This window comes from Salvelinus alpinus, chromosome 18 (assembly GCF_045679555.1).
Source record: "Salvelinus alpinus chromosome 18, SLU_Salpinus.1, whole genome shotgun sequence".
Taxonomy (NCBI): Eukaryota; Metazoa; Chordata; class Actinopteri; order Salmoniformes; family Salmonidae; genus Salvelinus; species Salvelinus alpinus.
In genome coordinates this window covers 24,703,578-24,717,149 of record NC_092103.1, presented here as the reverse complement: position 1 = coordinate 24,717,149, position 13,572 = coordinate 24,703,578, and the positions used below count along the sequence as shown (strand labels likewise).

The following is a 13,572-nucleotide window of genomic DNA, read 5'->3' as shown; positions in this document are numbered from 1 at the left end:
CATATTTAACTGAAACTGAAACATGTATGTTTATTTCTTCTAAGATTACTTTAGCAATTAATATCCCTCTTCCCCTCTCCTGTATGAAAGCCCTTCTTTTGTGCAGGCCATGTGGTCTGGGGGTCTAAACACAGACCTGGGAGACCAGGGTTCAATCCCTATTCCCACCCTTTGTCTCTCTCTAATCTGTCTCCCCATATTATAGTCTGTCTATGAATAAAGCAAACATTCCCCCCCCAAAAAAATGTAAAGAGAGAGAGAAAAAGCCCTTCTACGTAAGCATGAAATATTGGGCATACTGAAGGAGTGACACATGATTATCTGTTTATTAAGATGCTTCCATGTTAACAGTAGGGAGCAGCTGTGTATGAGGATGAAGACAGACTGTTCATTGCTCTTTAATCACAGTTCATTAGCTCTACCTTAAAGATGGCCTGCAGTTTTCAGTGTAGTGAAGTCACATCTGTCTTCAGAGAAGTAGGGATGCAGTGGTATAGTGCTGCATTTGACTTTCCCCAGATGTTAGTGCGTACGCAACATTACCGTGTGTGCTTGTCTGTGGGAGCATCCCAAATGGCACCCTATTCCCTAAGGTCCTTGGTCAAAAGTAGTGCCCAATGTAGGGGAAAGGGTGACATTTATAATGCAACCTGTGAATATGTGTGTGTGTTGCATTTGAAATTTGTTCTACCAAAAACTGGGCAAAGTGAGTTATGCTTCCCTCACTAATCCTGTAATATTACTGCATTTGGTTTCAGGGTATCCAGTGCCCCCATGACAAAGCTTTCCATAAGAATGACAGACCTATAGCCAGGTCCAGAAGGCTAGATTCTGAGCCATGGCTGTGGGAGGTGGGCTTCAGAGGAGCACCAGAGCAGACTATCAGGATGCTGGGTGTCACCACACCTGGCTAGAGGTCAGAGGTCAGACTTGAGAGAGAGAAGCAGAGAGAGAGGATGGAGACCAGAGGGCGCAGTACCAGGGCAGGGGTTCTGTTCTGGACCCCTGCTCCTCAACACCCCTCTCCCTCCAGCTCCATACACTCAGACGTGGACTGGTGGGATGAGGATGAGGAGGAAGGTGGGGACAGGAAAGAAGAGGAAGAAAAGGACTTCCACTGCCAGATGGATGAGAATGGGGTTATAGGACTGGAGAACGCCTTGCAGAATGTGGGTCTGGGAGAAGAGGAGGAGGAGGGAGAGGAGGAGGGAGTGGAGAATGGAGAGGATGATCTGCCCTGGTACTCTGGAGCCTTGGACCCAGAGGGACCCAGGGAGAGGTTCCTGTCCTCCAGTAGGGCAGCTGGGATGGGGCTGGACTAGAGGTTGGAGCAGGTAGACCCGTTGGAGGAGCTGAGTTATAACCTGAGTGACCTGCAGAGCTCTGAGCCTCTGTCTCAGTCTGAGCCACCTGGAGAGGACACGCAACCCTGTCATTCGGTGAGTCACACACTAACAAACACTACAAACATTGTCATCACTTCTTTAGTCAAATAATAACACATTTCAGCAAAGCCAAAAGCATCAAAGCCTCAGGCCTAAGTCCCCTAAGATCTGCAAGCAGTGGTGACAATTGCAAGGGAAACTGCTACATTTATCTTGATATTTGACCTAGGTGAGTGTATAAAGACAAATCTGAACTGACTCTTTCTCCCTTTCTCTGCTAGATGTCCTGGAGTCCAACGACAGTGTGGAGATCTGGAGTGAGGATGAGGAGCAGCAGCAAAAGTATGATGAGGTGCAGAGCTGGTGGTCCACAGGCAGCGGATGGAGCATCTCCCAGAGAGAGACAGACAGCTGGACATGACAGAGGATGAAAGGAAAGTAGAGGAGGATGGAGAGGAGGAGGACAGCGAGCCTCATGCACACACTGATATGATGTCATGTCCTGTCATAGTGGAGGCTTGGTCATGCTGGCATCAGGGCCATAGTGTCAGAGGAGAAGAGAGAGAGGTAAATGCCATAAGAAGTTACAGCGCCAACCTACAAATAGAAGAGACTAGTGAACTCTCTGACAGTGACAACAGAGGGGGGACACGGTTTGTAGAGAGTGACAACAGAGGGGGGACATGGTTGGTAGAGAGTGTCACCTGACAATCCACGAGCCATGGCTCGTTCCCCTCAGAAAGGCTGGCATGCACCCTCACAGTCCCCTCCTCGCAGCAGCACCCAGGACAGGAGCCTCCGGACCCACAGGGAGAGTCCCCCCAAACCCTAACCCAGGAGTCATGACCCTGACGTGGACAAGGGCTGGAGAGGGCAACTGACCTACCCCACCCCAGACTTCTCTGTTGTCACTCTACGGTTGGTAGAGAGTGACAACAGAGGGGCGACACTGTTGGTAGAGAGTGACAACAAAGGGAGGACATGGTTGGTAGAGAGTGACAACAGAAGGGGGACACGGTTGGTAGAGAGTGACAACAGAAGGGGGACACGGTTGGTAGAGAGTGACAACAGAGGGAGGACACGGTTGGTAGAGAGTGACAACAGAGGGAGGACACGGTTGGTAGAGAGTGACAACAGAGGGAGGACACGGTTGGTAGAGAGTGACAACAGAGGGAGGACACGGTTGGTAGAGAGTGACAACAGAGGGAGGACACGGTTGGTAGAGAGTGACAACAGAAGGGGGACACTGTTGGTAGAGAGTGACAACAGAGGGGGGACACGGTTGGTAGAGAGTGACAACAGAGGGGGGACACGGTTGGTAGAGAGTGACAACAGAGGGAGGACACGGTTGGTAGAGAGTGACAACAGAAGGGGGACACGGTTGGTAGAGAGTGACAACAGAGGGAGGACACGGTTGGTAGAGAGTGACAACAGAGGGGGGACACGGTTGGTAGAGAGTGTGTCTGAAGACCTCTCCTCCCTTTTCCCTCCTGACCTGCTCAGTCCACCCCCCACGTGTCCCTTCTCCCCTCCCAGAGGTTGTACCTTTCTTTACCTCCTCGACTTCTCCTCCGAGGAGTTGGCTAATGCTCCCGGGATTGAAGCTGAGACATTCCCGGAGGAACCCACCTTTACAGAGAGCCTTCCGGAATCCCGCAGCAGCCAAATGAGCCATGCCCCCAGGCCTCATTGGCAGCCTGAGTCAGGGGGGGAGGAGCTCAAGACTAGGACCTCCCCTTACCCAGCAGCCATCTTTCCTGAGCATGGGATATCTTACCGGCTCAGAGAGAGAAACAAGGGGGGTGAAGAGAGCCTACAGGATGAGTCAGGAACTAACTACTGGCAACACGCCTCTCACTCTCCGAGGAAGATGAGACAGCACTCACCTGACACTCCACGAGCCATGACTCGTTCCCCTCAGAAAGGCTGGTATGCACCCCCACAGTCCCCTCCTCGCAGCAGCACCCAGGACAGGAGCCTCCGCACCCACAGGGAGGGTCCCCCCAAGCCAGGAGCCATGACCCTGACATTGACGAGGGCTGGAGAGGGCCCCACCCCAGACTTCTCCAAGGTAGAGCCCAGGGTCCGCTTCCCCATGAACGGCTACACCCTTGACCCCCCAAGAGCAAAGGCTCCCCCAGAAAGAGGTCTCTGTCAGTGGAGCCCACCCTGGTGTTCAAGTCCCCTGCTGACATAGTGAGAGAGGTGCTGCTGAGCAGTACAGACGGACCCCCTCACCCCCCAATGGGCCCCACAGGCCCCTAAACTCCACGGTTCCAGAGGACTTCAGATGCCCACGACAGGCCAGCACTCTGGTACAGCAGCTGCAGGTACATACACAGAGAGTAGGACCACACCACAGGCACACGCTCAGACTAACTCTGATTCCTTAGCATTCTGACAGACTCAGACTAACTCTGATTCCTTAGCATTCTGACAGACTCAGACTAACTCTGATTCCTTAGCATTCTGACAGACTCAGACTAACTCTGATTCCTTAGCATTCTGACAGACTCAGACTAACTCTGATTCCTTAGCATTCTGACAGACTCAGACTAACTCTGATTCCTTAGCATTCTGACAGACTCAGACTAACTCTGATTCCTTAGCATTCTGACAGACTCAGACTAACTCTGATTCCTTAGCATTCTGACAGACTCAGACTAACTCTGATTCCTTAGCATTCTGACAGACTCAGACTAACTCTGATTCCTTAGCATTCTGACAGACTCAGACTAACTCTGATTCCTTAGCATTCTGACAGACTCAGACTAACTCTGATTCCTTAGCATTCTGACAGACTCAGACTAACTCTGATTCCTTAGCATTCTGACAGACTCAGACTAACTCTGATTCCTTAGCATTCTGACAGACTCAGACTAACTCTGATTCCTTAGCATTCTGACAGACTCAGACTAACTCTGATTCCTTAGCATTCTGACAGACTCAGACTAACTCTGATTCCTTAGCATTCTGACAGACTCAGACTAACTCTGATTCCTTAGCATTCTGACAGACTCAGACTAACTCTGATTCCTTAGCATTCTGACAGACTCAGACTAACTCTGATTCCTTAGCATTCTGACAGACTCAGACTAATTCTGATTCCTTAGCATTCTGACAGACTCAGGCGCAAAGGCTAAACAACTTTCCGTGTCTTCCTTACACTGACACTAATTCACTGAATGATGCTCCAATTGTCTAGCTCAGAATAGTGCTTCTCTACTTCCTATCCAGCTCACGGCCTTGACTATTATCCTCCCTCCTCTCTCTTTCCTTCCCCCTCTTTTCTCTAGGAGGACTACAACAGGCTGCTGACCAAGTATGCTGAGGCAGAGAACACTATTGATCGGATGCGTCTGAAAGCCAAGGCAGTCTATAAAAGTGTGTGTGTGTATGTCAATCAATCAATCAAATGTATTTATAAAGCCCTTCTTACATCAGCTGATGTCACAAGTTGCTGTACAGAAAACCAGCCTAAAACCCCAAACAGCAAGCAATGCAGGTGTAGAAGCACGGTGGCTGGGAAAAACTCCCTAGAAATGCCAGAACCTAGGAAGAAACCTAGAGAGGAACCAGGCTATGAGGGGTGTCCAGTCCTCTTCTGGCTGTGCCGGGTGGAGATTATAACAGAACATGGCCAAGATGTTCAAATGTTCATAGATGACCAGCAGGGTCAAATAATAATAATCACATAGGTTGTCAAGGGTGCAACAGGTCAGCACCTCAGGAGTAAATGTCAGTTGGCTTTTCATAGCCGATCATTCAGAGTATCTCTACCACTCCTGCTGTCTCTAGAGAGTTAAAAACAACAGGTCTGGGACAGGTAGCACGTCCGGTGAACAGGTCAGGGTTCCATAGCCACAGGCAGAACAGTTGAAACTGGAGCAGCAGCATGGCCAGGTGGACTGGGGACAGCAAGGAGTCCTGAGGCATGGTCCTAGGGAGAGAGAAAGAAAGAGAGAAAAAGAGAGAAAGAGAGAGAAAGAGAGAGAGAACTAGAGAGAGCATACTTAAATTCACACAGGACACCGGATAAGACAGGAGAAATACTCCAGATATAACAAACTGACCCTAGCCCCCCGACACATAAACTACTGCAGCATAAATACTGGAGGCTGAGACAGGTGGGGTCGGGAGACACTGTGGCCCCGTCCGATGATACGCCCGGACAGGGCCAAACAGGCAGGATATAGCCCCACCCACTTTGCCAAAGCACAGCCCCCACACCACTAGAGGGATATCTTCAACCACCAACTTACCATCCTGAGACAAGGCCGAGTATAGCCCACAAAGATCTCCGCCACGGCACAACCCAAGGCGGGGTGCCAACCCAGACAGGAAGATCCCGTCAGTGACTCAACCCACTCAAGTGACGCACCCCTCCTAGGGACGGCATGGAAGAGCACCAGTAAGCCAGCGACTCAGCCCCTGTAATAGGGTTAGAGGCAGAGAATCCCAGTGGAGAGAGGGGAACCGGCCAGGCAGAGACAGCAAGGGCGGTTCGTTGCTCCAGTGCCTTTCCCTTCACCTTCACACTCCTGGGCCAGACTACACTCAATCATAGGACCTACTGAAGAGATGAGTCTTCAATAAAGACTTAAAGGTTGAGACCGAGTCTGTGTCTCTCACATTGGTAGGCAGACCATTCCATAAAAATGGAGCTCTATAGGAGAAAGCCCTGCCTCCAGCTGTTTGCTTAGAAATTCTAGGGACAGTAAGGAGGCCTGCATCTTGTGACCGTAGCGTACGTGTAGGTATGTACTGCAGGACCAAATCGGAAAGATAGCTAGGAGCAAGCCCATGTAATGCTTTGTAGGTTAGCAGTAAAACCTTGAAATCAGCCCTCGCCTTAACAGGAAGCCAATGTAGAGAGGTTAGCACTGGAGTAATATGATACATTTTTTTGGTTCTAGTCAAGATTCTAGCAGCCGTGTTTAGCACTAACTGAAGATTATTTAATGCTTTTTCCGGGTAGCCGGAAAGTAGAGCATTGCAGTAGTCTAACCTAAAAGCCCGGATAAATTTTTCTGCATAATTTTTCGACAGAAAGTTTCTGATTTTTGCATTGTTACGTAGACGGAAAAAACCTGTCCTTGAAACAGTCTTGATAGTGTATGTTCGTCAAAAGAAAGATCCGGCTCCAGAGTAACGCAGAGGTCCTTCACAGTTTTATTTGAGACGACTGTACAACCATCAAGATGAATTGTCATATTCAACAGAAGATCTCTTTGTTTCTTGGGACCTAGAACAAGCATCTCTGTTTTGTCTGAAACACAGGCTTCCACGGAGGGCAATTTTGGGGCTTCACCATGTTTCATTGAAATGTACAGCTGTGTGTCATCCGCATAGCAGTGAAAGTTAACATTATGTTTTCGAATGACATCCCCAAGAGGTAAAATATATAGTGAAAACAATAGTTGTCCTATAACAGAGCCTTGAGGAACACCGAAATGTACAGTTGATTTGTCAGAGGACAAACCATCCATAGAGACAAACTGATATCTTTCCAACAGATAAGATCTAAATCAGGCCAGAACTTGTCCATGTAGACCAATTTGGGTTTCCAATCTCTCCAAAAGAATGTGGTGATCGATGGTATAAAAAGCAGCACTAAGTTCTAGGAGCACGAGGACAGATGCAGAGCCCCGGTCTGACACCATCAAAAGGTAATTTACCACCTTCACAAGTGCAGTCTCGGTGCTATGATGGGGTCTAAAATCAGACTGATGCCAGACTGACAGCTTTTTCAAAAGAAATTGAGAGGAATGGTAGATTCGATATAGGCCGATAGTTTTTTATATTTTCTTGGTCATGGTTTGGCTTTTTCAAGAGAGACTTTATTACTGCCACTTTTAGTGAGTTTGGTACACATCCGGTGGATAGAGAGACATTTATTATGTTCAACATAGGAGGGCCAAGCACAGGAAGCAGCTCTTTCAGTAGTTTAGTTGGAATAAGGTCAAGTATGCAGCTTGAAGGTTTAGAGGCCATGATTATTTTCATCAATGTGTCAAGAGATATAGTACTAAAAAACTTGAGTGTCTCCCTTTATCCTAGGACTTGGCAGAGTTGTGCAGACTCAGGACAACTGAGCTGTGGAGGAATATGCAGATTTTAAGAGGAGTCCGTAATTTGCTTCTTCAAAGAAGTTCATGAATTTATCACTGCTGAAGTGAAAGCCATCCTCTCTTGGTGAATGCTGATTTTTAGTAAGGTTGCGACAGTATCAAAAATATATTTTGGATTGTTCTTAATTTCCTCAATTAAGTTGGAAAAATAGGATGATCGAGCAGTGGTGAGGGCTCTTCAATACTGCACGGTACTGTCTTTCCAAGCTAGTCGGAAGACTTCCAGTTTGGTGTAGCGCCATTTCTGTTCCAATTTTCTGGAAGCTTGCTTCAGAGCTCGGGTATTTTCTGTATACCAGGGAGCTAGTTTCTTATGACAAATGTTTTTTGTTTTTAAGGGTGCGACTGCATCTAGGGTATTGCGCAAGGTTAAATTGAGTTCCTCAGTTAGGTGGTTAACTGATTTTTATACTCTGATGTCCTTGGGTAGGTGGAGGGAGTCTGGAAGGGCATCTAGCAATCTTTGGGTTGTCTGAGAATTTATAGCACGACTTTTGATGATCCTTGGTTGGGGTCTGAGCAGATTATTTGTTGCGATTGCAAACGTAATAAAATGGTGGTCTGATAGTCCATATTAAGATCCACAACATTTATTCCACGGGACAAAACTAGGTCCAGAGTATGACTGTGGCATTGAGTAGGTCCGGAGACATGTTGGAGAAAACCCATTGAGTCGATGATGGCTCCGAAAGCCTTTTGGACTTTTCCATGTGAATATTATAGTCACCAAAAATAAGAATATTATCTGCTATGACTACAAGGTCTGATAGGAATTCAGGAAACTCAGTGAGGAACGCTGTATATGGCCCAGGAGGCCTGTAAACAGTAGCTATAAAAAGTGATTGAGAGGCTGCGTAGATTTCATGACTAGTTGCTCAAAAGACGAAAACATCGGGGGGGTTTTGTAAATTGAAATTTGCTATCATAAATGTTAGCAACACCTCCGCCTTTGCGGGATGCACGGGGGATATGGTCACTAGTGTAACCAGGAGGTGAGGCCTCATTTAACACAGTAAATTAATCAGGCTTAAGCCATGTTTCAGTCAGGCCAATCACATCAAGATTATGATCAGTGATTATTTCATTGACTATAACTGCCTTTGAAGTGAGGGATCTAACATTACGTAGCCCTATTTTGAGATGTGAGGTATCACAATCTCTTTCAATAATGGCAGGAATGGAGGAGGTCTATATTCCATTGAGACTGCTAAGGCGAACACCGCCATGTTTAGTTTTTCCCAACTTAGGTCGAGGCACAGACATTGTCTCAATGGGGATAGCTGACCTGACTACACTGACTGTGCTAGTGACAGACTCCAATAAGCTGTCAGGCTGGCTAACAGCCTGCTGCCTGGCCTGTACCCTATCTCATTGTGGAGCAGGGGAGTTAGAGCCCTGTTTATGTTGGTAGATAAGATGAGAGCACCCCTCCAGCTAGGATGGAGTCCGTCACTCTTCAACAGGCCAGGCTTGGTCCTGTTTGTGGGTGAGTCCCAGAAAGAGGGCCAATTATCTACAAATTCTATCATTTGGGAGGGGCAGAAAACAGGGGGGGGGGGGGGACACACCCCAGTGGACTGTATTATTATAGCCTGTTTAATCATCCTAAATGGACCCTATTCCCATTCAGGGCTCTGGTCAAAAGTAGTGCACTATAGGATATAGGATGCCATCTGGGACATTGTTTCAGAGGGCACCCTGCATGTACAATACACTACCTACTGAAGAAAAACACCAGCCTCTGTTGTTGTTGGACTATTCTCAGCTCCTCTGAAGAGCCACATTGGTATAGTGGGTCAAATGAAAGAATTACGCTCTCAAAGTATGTTATGGAAAGGGGGTTGTAAAAAGACAGTAGCAAACAGAGTTTGTGGTGGTAGAACCCAAGGAATGTTGGGTTCTCATGTAGCTCAAAAAGCTATAGAATAAGATACAAATTCTAGCAAAGTGCATTATTACTAGAACTTCTTTAAATGCTGCTTGTGTATCACAGTTTACTATTTGGTTAGACGGTTAACAACACCACTTAACTTTTGCGATTGGGTTGGTAGGTCCTCATTTCTCTCTAACCCCAATACTAGGCACACACTAAATAGACCCATCCTGTCATGTGGGACACAGTCAAGTGACTCTGCGGTTCACATTAGAACAATCGCATGCATTGATTTTGCCCTCCTGACACAGTCAAGGAAAACAGGAAATGACGTAATTGATTTCAGAGCCCTTTAGGGGAGTCCTCTTCAGATGGACAGTGTAGTGACAGTTTGTTTTCATAGTCTTGGGCATTCACAGTATCTTGCCTCATTAATGTTGGTTATTGGCTAGTCATTGATTTGAAGTGGAAACTAAGGCTTGCACACATCGTATCGAATATGGATCTAGCAGGAGTATTCCTTCCTCCTGTCCTCTGTCCCATATTCCTTCTCCAGCTGCAGAACACTCTACTCTTAATGCTATTTCATATCAGCGTAGCCCCTCATAGTCTTCTCCTTACCCACACAAGCACACAGCCATCTGTCTCTCTCCTCCTCCTTCTGGAGACATAATAGTGTAGATATGCAGGGAAGGCCAATTCAATCCTAATCCTTTATCGAACACAGCCCAATATGTGCTTGTATGAAAATGATTAAATGGCTGTTTCTGACAGTTGGCCTATTCTCCATTCTGTTCAGTGGGCACTGGGTAGTCATGGCAGGTGTGTTTGTTGAGATGGTGCTACACAGACACTCTGGGAGGTCAAGCAGAGGTCACTGTGATTTACTGTCTCAAGGGCTTACCAGAGAGGGGCAGTCCGCTTCAGCCACAGCCATCACTAACACACCCACTCTTTCCAATCAACGTTCTATCGTCCTGAGACAGGCTGAGAGGGGTTGTGATAAAACCTCTCCACAAAATGGAGGATGTGATGGATACACATATATACACATAGAAATACAGAGGCTAGAGCCACCCCATAGACTTCAGACTTTTCTATTTTGAAAAGCATATCTCCTCCAAGATAGCATAACTATCAAGGTCTTTATTTAAATCCCTGCCTCTGTCCCTACAGCTTATGACTCAAACACATTTAGACTATCGTTTACCTAATTTATGTTTAGGTGGCATAAATCTCATTGATTTGACACCTGTTTCTCTCTGTGGTTTTGTCTCTCCAGGTGGGCCTCTACTCTGACCCTCCCAATTGCAGTGACGCTGTCTAATCAGGTGTGCTCCATGAAGGTTAAAAAGTCATGACCTTAACCTCTCCCCAAGCTCAGAGGGCGGAGCTCAGCTCAGGCTCCATTCACCTGAATGAACAGGCTGCCCACCAAGGTACTAACAGTCATCTTTGAATGACTTCTGCATCCCAAATGGCACCCTAATCCCTTTATAGTGTACTACTTTTGAAAAGAGCCCTATGGGTAATAGGCTAACATTGGGGACACAGCTAAAATTTGGGACACAGCTATTGCTTTGTTTAAATATGTTCTTACACTCCATTGATGCATGAGCAACAGCTAATTGGGATCCTAATAAATAAATCATTCAACAATTCTTCACACATTTCAATTGTCCTTTAGTGCAAACAAATGTTCTCTCCTCCACACTAAAGGACCTGGTGGAATCTCCCCTGTCCGTCCCTCCTCAATGACCTCCTCTTCCTCGAGAAGCCTGGGCCCTGGAGATAGAGAGGGCTCTCAAAGCAGACTGACAGATTCCTCCACCAGGTGCAGACATTTGAAGAGCTCCTGAGGAGAGGGATACTCAAACCGTTTGAGCAGATGAAGGTATTGTTCTGATATTTATCTCCCATGAGTCTTGCAAATAGAGGAGCATCTCCCAGTGATAAATAGCCACCATTTTGATGAGGGTGGAGGTTAGCTCGGCTAGCGGAGAGAGCGAGGGAGTGGAGGGAGGGATGGGAGAGGAGGAGGCACTGCCGTCCCTTCTCCTCCATCCTTTAGGTCACGAACACAAACGTGTAGAGAGAGACTTCAGCTTGCTGAAGTACCAGTAAGACTCCATACATTTTAGACACTTTGAGATTTGGGAAAACAAAAAATTTGGGATATGGACTTGCATTTGTTTTTGGACAAAAATGATAAGAAATTAGCATTTAGAGACAGTGGCCAGGTAAACATAACCAAAGCATGGATTGTTGTCTTACCTTGTCCATAGACCACTTACAGAGTAAGGAAATATGTAATTTTGTAATTTGGGTGAACTATCCTTTTAAGAAGTCTAGTATGTATATGTAGAACATAAGTATTCAAAAGCAGCCAATTGATCAATATAGTAGTAATGTCAATATCAGTTTGCTTGTAGATACCACATCCAAAGGCTCTGTCTCTTCCAGCTACCAGAGTTTCAGGGAGGTGCCCAGACTGCTAAAACCTGGATCTGACAGAGGGAGACCATGACTTTCCTGATGCAGGAGAAGAAGCCACACATGCAGGCGGTGAGGGGAGAAGAGAGGGACCACACCCAGGGACCAGGAGGGAGGAGGGCCACACAAGTCTCCCTCAGAGGTGAGTCTGAACTCACTGCACCGGGGTTGTATTCACTAGGAACCAAACTGAACCAAACGGAAGCAAACGGGCTGAAACAGAGAGTGACTATCTGAACTTGTTGTCGTTTTACGTTGCAAAACGTTTTGCTACGGTGTGCAGACTGTGCACTAATGAATTTGGCCCAGGATATCACTGCCTCTAAATGCTGATCATAAACTCTTACCCAGCTCCTGAATTGTATTATTTTTTTAATACTCTAAATTCTATTATGTGTTTTCAGATAGCCAATGCTAGGTCAGAAGGACGCTACATTCATTCCAATGGCAAGACCAAGGACCAGCAAATCAGTTCTTTGTTCCCCTAAAGACCTCAGCCAATCCCCTGCATTTCATGGCTCGCCTGCCAATGACAGCAAGAGGTCAGAGGTCAGGAAGTCTCGAGGCAGTAGTCTCACCAGTCTGGGGGGGAGTACTGCGTCAGAGAGGAGGGGCTCCAAACAGCAGCCTGGGACCAGGAGAGTGTCATCTCAGGTCAATTACTTAAAAGACTGTATCAAGCTTCCATTACATTTTTGACTGCTTATTCACCTATCTGGTGTCTGCTGTGAAAGAAACAGTTCATTACTTTTTGCACACTATCCACCCATTTCCTGTTCATGACTGAAAACACAATGTAATTGCATCTAACTTGTTTCCAAAACATGTTCAACCAACAAAGAAATATCTGAATTTGTACTTTTTTGTAATTTAACTGACACTCTCATCCATAGCTAGGTGGGACCACACATCACAGTCATAGTAAATACATTTTTCCTCAATAAAGTAGCTATCAGCAGTCAGAGCTGGGGAAAAAGTGTATAGGTCTATACATATGAATAATAATGTTGAATAATAAGAATGTTGTTAATTTATCTTGACAATTCAGCAATATCTTCTAAACCAGCAGTAAATTGTCTCTCAAACCCTCTGTGTGGATAGGATAGGATCATCTCACTAGAGATGTGGGCTCTGAGAGCGGTCACCTGACTCCTGCAGCACCCAGTCCCTTCCACCAGATGGCCACAGCGAGGTGAGCTACTCTCCTACTCCTTCCCTCTCTCTCCAGTCAGTGACTTGGCTGTAATTTTCACCGAACCTCACATCACATTCCTCACTCTCTCTCTCACACACACAGCTCTGTACCGTGCCCTTACATTGTTCCTAGTTGCCTATCTAAACTCCTTCCCTGTTTAATTCCTAATTATAGTTGCCTGAATCAAATCAAATTGTATTTGTCACGTGCACCGAATACAACAGGTGTAGTAGACCTTACAGTGAAATGCGTACTTACATGCCCTTAACCAACAATGCAGTTTTAAGAAAAATAAGTGTTAAGAAAGTATTTACAAAAAAAAAAAAAAAGAGCAACAAAAGAGCAATTAAAGAGCAACAATAAAATAACATTAACCAGGCTATATACAGGGGGTACCGGTACAGAGTCAATGTGTGGGGGCACAGGTTAGTCGAGGTAATTGAGGTAATATGTACATGTAGGTACATGAGGGGGGTCAATGCAAATAGTCCGGGT

At 46.4% G+C, this 13,572-nt stretch overlaps 1 pseudogene; it reads left to right on the top strand.

Moving 5' to 3' along the window:
• LOC139543426 (serine/arginine repetitive matrix protein 2-like) overlaps nt 1-13,572 on the top strand; it is a 31,418-nt pseudogene that overhangs the window by 1,523 nt on the left and 16,323 nt on the right.